Raw genomic sequence first — 10,537 nt, 5'->3', positions numbered from 1 at the left:
ATTATATTTTATTCTGTAAAATTAAGGATGGGCTTTTGGAAAGCAAGATGACATTTATATAAAAATCTTAGGTTAAAAATCTATACTTTCTACATAATAATCTCACTTATGTAACTATGCACTGACCTGTGCACTGAACTGTCCAAAGAAGAAATGATAAAACTATGGTCCTAGCAAGACCCATTTTCCCTTCAAAAAATATCCTGACTACTTTTCTAATTAAAAGATACTTTCTTTACCCTTTAAAAATCATTTTTGCTATTTGCTACTATTCTTTATTAGTGGTTCTATACGTCAGGAAATTCTCATCATTTCCCCCAAGTCATTAAAAAATAGAGCAATGTTAATTCCCCATGGATTCAACATGGGGATGAATCTTGTATAAAGTTTGTCAAATAGGCTTATTTTTTTCTATCTAGACAGCCAATTACTAGAAGAAGCAATGCTGGATTATAACCCATCTTGTATGTTCATGCATCTGTGAGGATGTATTTCATGGTAAGAATTATACTGGTGCTTCATAATATTTGGTATAAAATGGTTACATCAGAGTACACCAAAATAACAGTCAAGAAAGCGTTTAGAGGAAACAGAACTCTCACTATGACTAGTCAATTGCTCATTCCTAGGCTGGGTTCTTCCACCACATTCTCTCAGAAGAGCCCTGTGAGTCTCCCACTTTTCTGAAGAGGAAACTAAAGCCCCAGATTTCAAATGACTTGCTTGCAAACCAAGAATTTAAACAAAAGGCTGCTATTTGACTTCAAAATCCATATCCTAGCTTCCGTTCCCAGCAGCTTTCAAGGTAGTGGTTCTTACCTTTAACTATACTTTGGAATCATCTGGAAAGCTATAAAAGACAAAATAGCAATGCCCAACACAGTACCAAACAAGGAGAGAAAGATGGAGGACTCTTACTATCTGATTTCAAGACTTGCTGTACAATTCAGTGATCTTTCTAGTGTTGCATTGAAAAAATAACAGACACAGAGATCAGTAGGAAGGAACAGAGAGCCTAGAAGTAGACTCACACAAATAAATTCAACCTATCTTTGACAAAGGAGCAAAGGCAATTCAACATAGAAATGACAAGCTTTTCAACAAATGGCACTGGAACAATTGAAAATCCATAAGTTTTTTTTTAAAATAGAACCTACACAGACCTTACACTTTAATAAATATTAGTTCAAAATGGATTATAATCCTAAATATATTGTACAAAACTGTAAAACTGTCAGAAGTAAATAGGAAAGAAACTATGTAACCATGGTTCAACAAGGAAATTTTAGATACATAAGCAAAAGCATGAGTTAGGAAAGAAAAAATAGTAAGTTGGACTTCATTAAAATTAAAAACTTCTGTGACAGACACTATTAAGGAAATCAGGACAAGAGAATTTCCCAAGCCACAGACTGGGAAAAAATATTTACAAAACACATTTCTAATAAAGGACTTGTATTCAAATTATAAGGAACACTAAAAACTCAACAATAAGACAATAATCTGTCAAATTTTAAAATAGACAAAATATTTGAATAGAGACACTTTGCCAAAGAAGATAGAAAGATGGAAAATTAGGATGTGAAAAGATATTCATCATTTGTTGCTAGGTTATTACAGATTACAACCAGATAACTCTGCATATCTTTTAAAATGACTGACATTAAAAACCAAACGAATAAACAACAAAAAAAAACCCACTGATATTAATTGCTGACAAGGATGTGGAGCAATAGGAACTCTCCTTCACTGCTGATGGGAATGTAAAATGATTCCATCACTTGGGAAGACAGTGCAGCAGCTTTTTGCAAAGCTAGACAGAGTCTTACTGTACCATCAGTGATTGAATCACTACATATTTAATGATTTGAATGCTTAAGTTACTGCTTGAAAATATATGTGCACGGAAAGGCCTGCATGTGAGTATTTATAGCAGCTTTCTTCATAATTGACCAAACAGGAAGCAACCAAGATACCCTTTAATAGATGAATGGATAATCAAACATAGGTACATACATACAATGAAATATTATTCAATGATAAAAAGAAATGAACTATCAAGCCTCAAAAAGATGTGTGAATCTTAAATGCATGCTGCTAAGTGAAAGAAGTCAGTGTGAAAAGGCTTCATATTTTATGATTCAAATTGTATACATTTTGGAAAAGGCAAACCTATAACAATCGTAGAAAGACCAATGGTTGCCAGAGGTAGGGTAGGAGAGGGCTGAATAAGTGAAGCACAGGGGATTCTTTCAGACAGTGAAATTTTTCTGCATTATATTATAATTATGGTTATATAATATTATGCATTTGTCAAAACCCATAGAACTTAACAGCACAAAGAGTGAGCCTTAATGTATACAAATTTGAAAAATCATTTAGAAGATCGGGGAATCCTAGGATGAAACGCAGAATTGTGATGATCTAACTGTATTACAAATATATGAAACAATCTCACTCAATTGTATGGAGGAAAAGGGGACTGACTAAGTAGCTTCAGAAGTAAATGAACCCTGTAAGTCTAAAAGCTAAAGGAACTGTAAATAAGCACTATACTCTAGTTGATAAAGTTGCTTCCCCAGGGGGTTGGTCAAATTAACAATTCTCATGCTGGTATATAGGCATACTGGATTTGAACAATTAAGTAAATGGATGGAATGGTAGGAGCCAAGTTTCTCACTGTAGTTATGTGAAGTTTCAGATAAACAAGAGAAGGAATGTTTGTATGTGGAATCATCCATGTGGTAATGGATTAGTATTGGGTGTAATGATATGAACCCCTGTTAGCTTAATACAGATACAAAATTTTACATATAGAAATATTTCTAGATAGCATATAGAAATAGATATGTTTATATAAATGAGTTATACATATATATTTTCTTGGTGTATCAGTCAAGATAATCTAGAATTAGTGACAACCCTGTAGTAGCAAACACACCTAGCATAATGATTTGGTTTCCAAAAGAAACCACGACTTGGGTAAGTAATGAATTCTAGAACTAGAGTAGGGAATACAAAAGATGAGCATGGAGTGCTAAAGTAAGGAATTGTACAGAAAACACCACACACACACACACACACACACACACACACACACACACCAATGATGTCAAAGAAAGAGAGCCAACAGGAAGAACCCATAGTGGCCAAAGAAGGAATTTTTTATTTATTTATTTATTTTGGTACTGGGGATTGAACTCAGGGGCACTTGACCACTGAGACACATCCCCAACCCTATTTTGCATTTGTATTTAGAGACACGTCTCACTGAGTTGCTTAGTGCCTTCCTTTTGCTAAAGCTGGCTTTGAACTCGGGATCCTCCTGCCTCAGCTTCCAGAGCCACTGGGATTAGAGGCGTGCACCACCGTGCCCAGCTCAAAGAAGGAATATTTGAACAATAAAAGGAATTTGTACTGGTTTGAAACCTGAGGCATAAAATAAATTCATGTATTCATACCACAATGAGCAAATTATTGAATAAATTTAAAATGGAGGAAAACGGGTAAATTTTCTATGCTAAATAATTTCAAATAATATACTTAGATACTCTTTTCTTAAGGACCTGGAATATAACTCCCCATTGCTCAAGTGTAAGTTGAACATGATCTCTTTCTTCCAGAGTACAGAATGGAAAGAGCAAAAAGGAGTAACTTTATGCTGGAAAAACCTGTCAGGCACTGTTCCTTAGCCAGATGATCAAGGTCAACATCAGTAGTGATGACTCAGGTTAGTACTATGTCCTCTGCCTTGGGTACAATGAATATGGTACTTTCCTTCTGTGGTCTTCTTCCCCAAAGCACATAAACCTTATCTAATCATGAGGAAAACATTAGATAAATCCCAGTTGAGGGACATTTTATAAATGTATGGCCAGTAATTTGCAATAAGTAAATAAATAATAAAGTCTATGTCATCAAAAACAAGGAAAATTTGAGACACTGTTACAGCTACTGGGAACCTAAAGAGACATGATGACCAAGTATAATGAGATATCCTAGACAGATCCTGGAAACGAAAATGGACTTTAAGGAATCTCTGAGGAGATAATGAATAAAGTATGGACTTTAGGTAACAATGTATCAATATTGGGCCACCGAGAGTAATAACTATACCACACTAGTGTAAGATGCTAATAAAAGAGGAAACTGGATATGGGGTAAATAGGAATTCTTTTGTACTATTTTTGCTATTTTTCCATAAAACTAAGATTATTCTAAAGTAAGACACTTTTTTTTTTTTTTTTAGAAGCTCCCAAGGTAATTCTAATTTGTATCCAGCAATCCACTACTCTATGGGGAGGGATGATTTCTACAAACAAGCTGCTCTTTCTTCCTTCTACCTTTTTTGTTTAATTATAATAAATGTTCTGACCTTGTCCCTGGTATCGTAGCAGTGTGACTTAATGATTTTGGTCGTTTGGATGCAGCAAGTTCTTTAAATGCACAGCCAGTGATATAGAATTTAGAGAGTAATATTTCCTATTAAATTAAAAATCTTATCCAGAAGCTTAAAATACCATAAAGAGTTTAGGTAAATAGACAGTGAAGGGCAGATTATGCTAAATGTGTTGTCGGTTTAAATTTGTATGTGGTAGGAATGCCTTTATTTTCCCTCTGCTATGCTGTCTGTACTCGGAGGTGAGACAGTCCCTAAATTTTCAGTACAAAAGGTTGGGCTTTAATTAGATAGTAGAATTATTCTCTGGGGCTTGATTATGACAAATGAGATAAAAGCATTATCTAGTGGCAATGCACCTTAAAGGTTCAGGAACTGCAAACTGAACCTAGCTGTCTGTTTTTCTTGTGCAGGGAGCAGCTGGGTTTCCCCATAAGCATGTCTGGTACAGATGACAGGCTACAGTGGTCAGCAAGGAAGGAATCGTACCCCAGTACCTAGATGGACTTCAGTGAGGAGGTAGATAAGTGAAGGAGCCCTGATTGATGGCACTTGGTTTGGAAATGGTGAGACTACATTTTTATGTTTGTACTCTTTGCTTAAAACCCTAATATTCAGATATACAAAACATTTATTTTACCTATAATTTCTCTTCTTCAAATAATTTTTAGTAATGATTTCGTATATTATTAAAACCTGAAAGAATATTAACCATCCAGAAAACATTTTTGACTGGGTGTTATACTATGCTAGGCACTGAGGGGATCTTTAAATAGTTAAAAAGTAATTCTGGTCTTTTATTCATTCTTTCATCCAAACAATATTTAGTTGAGTGCACATCATGAACCAGGCATCTGCTAGGTACTGAACATTAAAAAATATAAATAATGAAGCAAAAAATTAAGATTTAGTTTCTTTCTTAAGGTGCCACAGCCCAAGACTGAACTAAATCAGTAGTTCTGAATGTCTGGGAAATATCTGGTGATCACCACTGGGAAGGAGGGAGATATCAGGGCATCTAATGGGTGGAGGCCAGGGATGCAGCTCACTGTTCTATTATACACAGTTCAACTCCCAACAACAAATAATTATCTGACCCCAAATATTGATAATGTAGAGGTTGAGAAACCCTGCAAACCCACTGAGTTCTTCCTTTAACTGAGAACATGCTTCTATGTGTGAATTAAACAAAACCACCCTAAGCCTCCTCCTGCCTTCCCTTCACCAGGTTGGGTAGGAACAGTGGAGAACAGAGTACAGGGAATAGCCCTGCCATTCAGGTGGGGTTTGGTGGTAGCAATCCTCAGAGGAAGGTCATCAATTCTGTCATCAGGTCCCAGCAGTGGGAACAGTCACAGCCCAGACCAGAGGCATGTCCAGTTAAATCAGGCTGCCCAGAGAGAGGACCTGAATCTTCTTTTTAATGGGAGCAGCCGAACTTCTTCAGTCAAAAGCAGGTATGCACAAATCCTTTCAAATAATTTTACTAAAATCCAGTGGCACTCTTACAATTTAGGCATAGGTTTAACAGCTAAATTGAAAGTACCCTAAAATATTGGTATTATTTTGTTTATTTGTTAAGTATCAAGTACAAGTTTAAAAGAAAAAAAAAGTAGCCTTACAACTGCCCTGTTCAATGTAGCTACTAGCCACATGTGACTTCTTAAGTTTAAATTAGTTGATACTAAGTAAAATTTGAAAATGTAAATATAACTTAAAATTCATTCCTCAGTCTCACTTGTCACATGTGAAGTTCTCACTAGCCACAAGTGGTTACTCACTACCCCACTGAACTTTAACAGTGAGGATGTAGAACATATCTATTATCATAGAAAGTGTCTAGGACAACACTATTCTTCAAGGTGCTGTTCTTAAGGGTCCTCATTCAATTGTGCACTGTTATTGCTGAAAAAAAGGGGGGAGGGTGTTTCCTAGAAGCTGAGGCTCTGGGGCAATGCTTTGCAATATCTCATTGTCATCATTGGTTAGAAAGGCACAGCCATATTCAACTGGAGGGACCACATCTTTTCTGATATGGAATTTCATAAACATTTATGGAATAGATATGGGGTACCATAAGATGAGTGAAGTTGTAGTTTTCCAGAATATGTAATAATGTAAAAATTCAACTACATAACTCTTCTAAGGCATTGCTGATCTAAATGTGTATTGTTGAATAATAATTCCATTAACATATGTCAGTAGGGAATTAAGATATGTGACCCAAATATATCTCTTTTTAGCAACTGACTATAATATAGAACTAGTGCTCAGTGGCTCTAAACTGCAGATAGGGTGGGATGAAGGGAAGAGACTATCTGAAGCCCCTCAAGAGCATTTGTAAAATGCATACATCATCACTATGTAAAGTTTATCAGAAGGGTGTGGTTAGGTGTATGGGTAGGGCAGGTCTCCCAGGAATACATTTTGAAAAATTTCCATTGTTTCTATGTAGCCAATTCAAGTAACTATAATTTAAAAGTATGAAAAGGACATTCATTATGAATTTTGCCATTGTATAAATGGAGATAATGTGACTTTAAAAAGGCCCTACCTTCCAGAAATTGTGATTCAGTTTGCCTTGTATGGGACCAACATATCCACTCTATTCTCTACTGCTTCTTTCTTTTAAATGACTCCACTCATTGTTCCCATCTGTCCCTCCCCCTGTGTCAGTTAGGATGATTATCAGTTGGGTTTAGAACAATGGCCTTAGGCAGTTTTTTCCAATATTGAGTGTCTCTAGCCAACGTTTGCAAGCTGTGTATCACAATGTTCTTAGATACATTTTCTGATTGGAGCCTGAAGTGACAATTTTGTGTGCTGCTGATCAAAGAGGTGTCACATGCACAGAGGACACATTGGCCAGAGAGGAAGGACACTCAGCTGAGGAAATCCCACTTTTTGTTTTTGTTCAAGCTGAAGGACACCCCACTTCCAGAGAAAAGTGGACCTGGAGTATGTGAGCAGGGCTAAAGACGTTCTCTATAAGAACCGATTCAAGTCCTTGCATACCTAGTCAGTCTGAGAACCCAGAGTTTGCATAGAGTTTTGTTCATTTTGGTTTATATTAGAAGATTATTACTAGCCATAGAGAAGCATAACAATCTACAAAACGACAGCTCTGCTTATGGAGAGAAAACTTCTATCACTCTTTGCCTCCTATTCAAATCCTGGAATCTCACACCACATTTTCAAAGAATGTTGATTTTTCTTCTAGTAAAGTTGATGCCCTGATTAGGCCATGATTATTTTTAATTTTCTTTTTTTTTTTTTTTCAGAATGAGTTAGAATAGCCTGGCCATATTCTATATTTTCTTCATTCCTGGTTTTAAGTTTCCTCCTGGTAGTAACCCAGTTTTCCCTATCATGTGTTAAATATTGATCACCTGGGGTTTTTTAAATTATTATTGGGATTCATATCATTGGAAACTATCTAGAATATAAAACCCTTTGGGTGGCATGATGTACAACATATGTCATTAGAAAAATCGTATCCCATGACCCCCAGAAAATGCCCAACTCTAGCTTCCTCCTTAGATTAGTTCTATCACTGTGACAAAATACCCAAGAGAAATTATCTTAAAGGAGGAAGGTTTGTTTTGGTTCACAGTTTCAGTCCCCAGTCACTTGACTCTTTTGAGTATGGCCCTGTGATAAGTAGAGTATCATAAAGGAGAGGGCATGGTGGACAGAGCTGCTTATCTCCTGGCAGCCTAGAAGCAGAAAGAGAGGAGAGAGGCGGGGGATGGGGAAGGAGAGAAGACTGGGCCAGAAGGTATGCTCTCAAGGACCTACTTCTTCCAACTAATCCCTCCATCTCCTAAATTCCCACCACCTCCCCAAAACCCATTAAATTACGAGTCTATCAGTGGGTTAATTCACATGTGAGTTAGTGAGGTCAGATCTATCATCATCAAATCATCTTCCAAAGGCCAAACCTCTCAATACTGCTGCCCAGGGGACCAAGTCTTCAACACAAAATGGGGGACATTTCAGATCCAAACCGTAACACTCCTTTTAAGGATATCAGAACCTGTTGGTTGATGGTGGAGGAAAGGGTTGAAACTGTGAGAAGACTAGGGAAGATGGTCAAACCTAGATGGTTAGGTTCCATCTCTACAAAGTCTAGGTAAAGATCTCTCCTCTGCCTTTGCCTGCAATGTCAGAGGTATGATGTGGCCCAAGATTCTGGGAGGAGGCTGGGCTTGTCTTCTCTAGGTTGTCCAGCTGGAGGGTGGCTTCAAAATTTTCAGTTATGTCATGAGAAAAATGAAGAAAAACCTCTAGAGTGACCTGCTGAAGACTATATTGTGCATTCATAAGTGAATATTAAGTGTCTATTATGTGCCATGGTACAATGTGCTGGTGTGACATGATCCAAATTATATTTGGTGTTGCTCCTAGTTTCTGGCACAGAGCTTCTAAGACTTTAGGATTGTCTGAGTGACAACAGTGTCATTCATATTCTAGTGAAGTGACTGAAAAGGGGTAGGCTTAGATAGTTCAGCAGAACCAACCACCTAATTAGACAGATAGAGCTGCCCCTCTGCACTCCACCTCCATCTCTGGTACAGGAGACCGAGTTCAATCACCCATAATTGAGTAAATCATGCCTACATAATGAAGTTTCTATAAGAACTCTGAAAAGATGAAGTTAAGGGAGCTTCCCGGTTGGTGAGCACATGATACACAGGGAGGGCTCTGGGGTCTCATGCCACTTATACTTTGCCCTATAAACCTCTTCCATTTGGCTATTATTTAATTTTTTTTTAATTATAGATGGACACAATACCTTTATTTTATTTATTTACTTTATGTGGTGCTGAGAATCAAACCCAGTGCCTCATACGTGTGAGGCAAGCACTCTACCACTGAACCAAAACCTCAGCCCCAGGCTATTATTGATTGTATCATTTACAGCAAAACCTTATTGGAAAGTAGGAACCTTTTTTGAATTCTGGGAGTCGTACTAGCAAATTTTGAACCTAATAGGGGGATTCCTCCAATTTGTGGTAGACTGAGCAGAAAAATAGAGCTAGCCTGGGGACTCTGTATGCTGCTGGTACCTAATATGATAGCATCCTCTGAAACTGTGCCCTTAACTTGTGGAGTCTGCAGGAACTGAGTAGTTGGAATGCACACCGAATTGAATTGTTGGCCAATTTAATTGCTGTTAGCAAATTAGATAATTGGTAGGTATTCAAATGATGTAGCTGGGGTAGAATGGAGAAGTAGAGAAGTTTCTGCTTTCAAAATTTACAGGTATCTTGATGAGTTTGTTGTTGTGATTTAGCACTGTGCCATATATCAGCTAATCACCCCTCCAGATCTGGTCTTCAGAGACTGAGCTTTATGAGTCACATCAGTGGGCACCATGCTTTCTGTCTCTGGTTGGGTGTGAATGTCTGGCAGCAAGTTTAAGAGAAGGAGGTGAGTGCAGGCAGGGTGTTACTCCCTTCTTAAGAGGCCAACTTTGGCTATATCTCCTTTCAAGGCAATTTGTACAAAATAGCTTTCTTCTTCCACATTATGGTAACTTCTTCTCCTTGTGTCCTTGGGCCAAGGTATGATAAAAGTGCTTCAGCTTCTAACCCTGGGTGAATGCCTGCAAACTCATATGGTTCTATTCTATGTATACACTTGTTAAAAATTTTCTTAATGAATAAAACTTCTTTGAATTACCCTGAGCATTCCATCTCATATGGACCCTGTATATTCGTATGCTGGATTACATTTGCCAAGTATGTTGATTTTTCTTTTAGTAAAGTTGATGCCAGGCTGCTGTTCAGCTGCTTAAGAAGGTCACCTTAGTTGGCAGTGAAAAAATCATACCATAGAATAGAATGCTTATCTTCCTATTTCTTCTGGCAGGAGAGTGTACATTCGATGAGGTGCAGAGAAGGGGAGCTGGGCCATCAGTTCTGTTTTATAGCACTTAGACATTTAGAATTGTTCTTTCAGTTGCCAAAATGCGTCTCTTACCCATTATGATTCTGGCATTAATTCTATATTCCAGGCTTTGAAGATGCATTAATGGTCTGGGTTTATACCAGAATGATACAAGCTGATGAGAGGTTGATAGATGTCATGAAAAGCCATTGTTATTTTCTGTTTTATTGGTGAGATGGAACAGGA

At 37.3% G+C, this 10,537-nt stretch overlaps 1 long non-coding RNA gene across 1 annotated transcript in view; it reads left to right on the top strand.

Moving 5' to 3' along the window:
* Positions 1–420: 420 nt before the first annotated feature.
* Positions 421–10,537, top strand: part of LOC139701562 (uncharacterized) — a 51,626-nt gene continuing 41,509 nt past the window's right edge. The window contains exons 1-3 of the long non-coding RNA XR_011704094.1: positions 421–498; positions 3,624–3,730; positions 4,813–4,965. This is a non-coding gene — a long non-coding RNA (uncharacterized lncRNA). The remainder of the gene's footprint in view (positions 499–3,623; positions 3,731–4,812; positions 4,966–10,537) is intronic.

The sequence above is a fragment of the Marmota flaviventris genome, chromosome 13 (assembly GCF_047511675.1).
Source record: "Marmota flaviventris isolate mMarFla1 chromosome 13, mMarFla1.hap1, whole genome shotgun sequence".
NCBI lineage: Eukaryota > Metazoa > Chordata > Mammalia > Rodentia > Sciuridae > Marmota > Marmota flaviventris.
The sequence above is the reverse complement of the archived record's forward strand: the minus strand, read 5'-3'. Positions and strand labels throughout refer to the sequence as shown.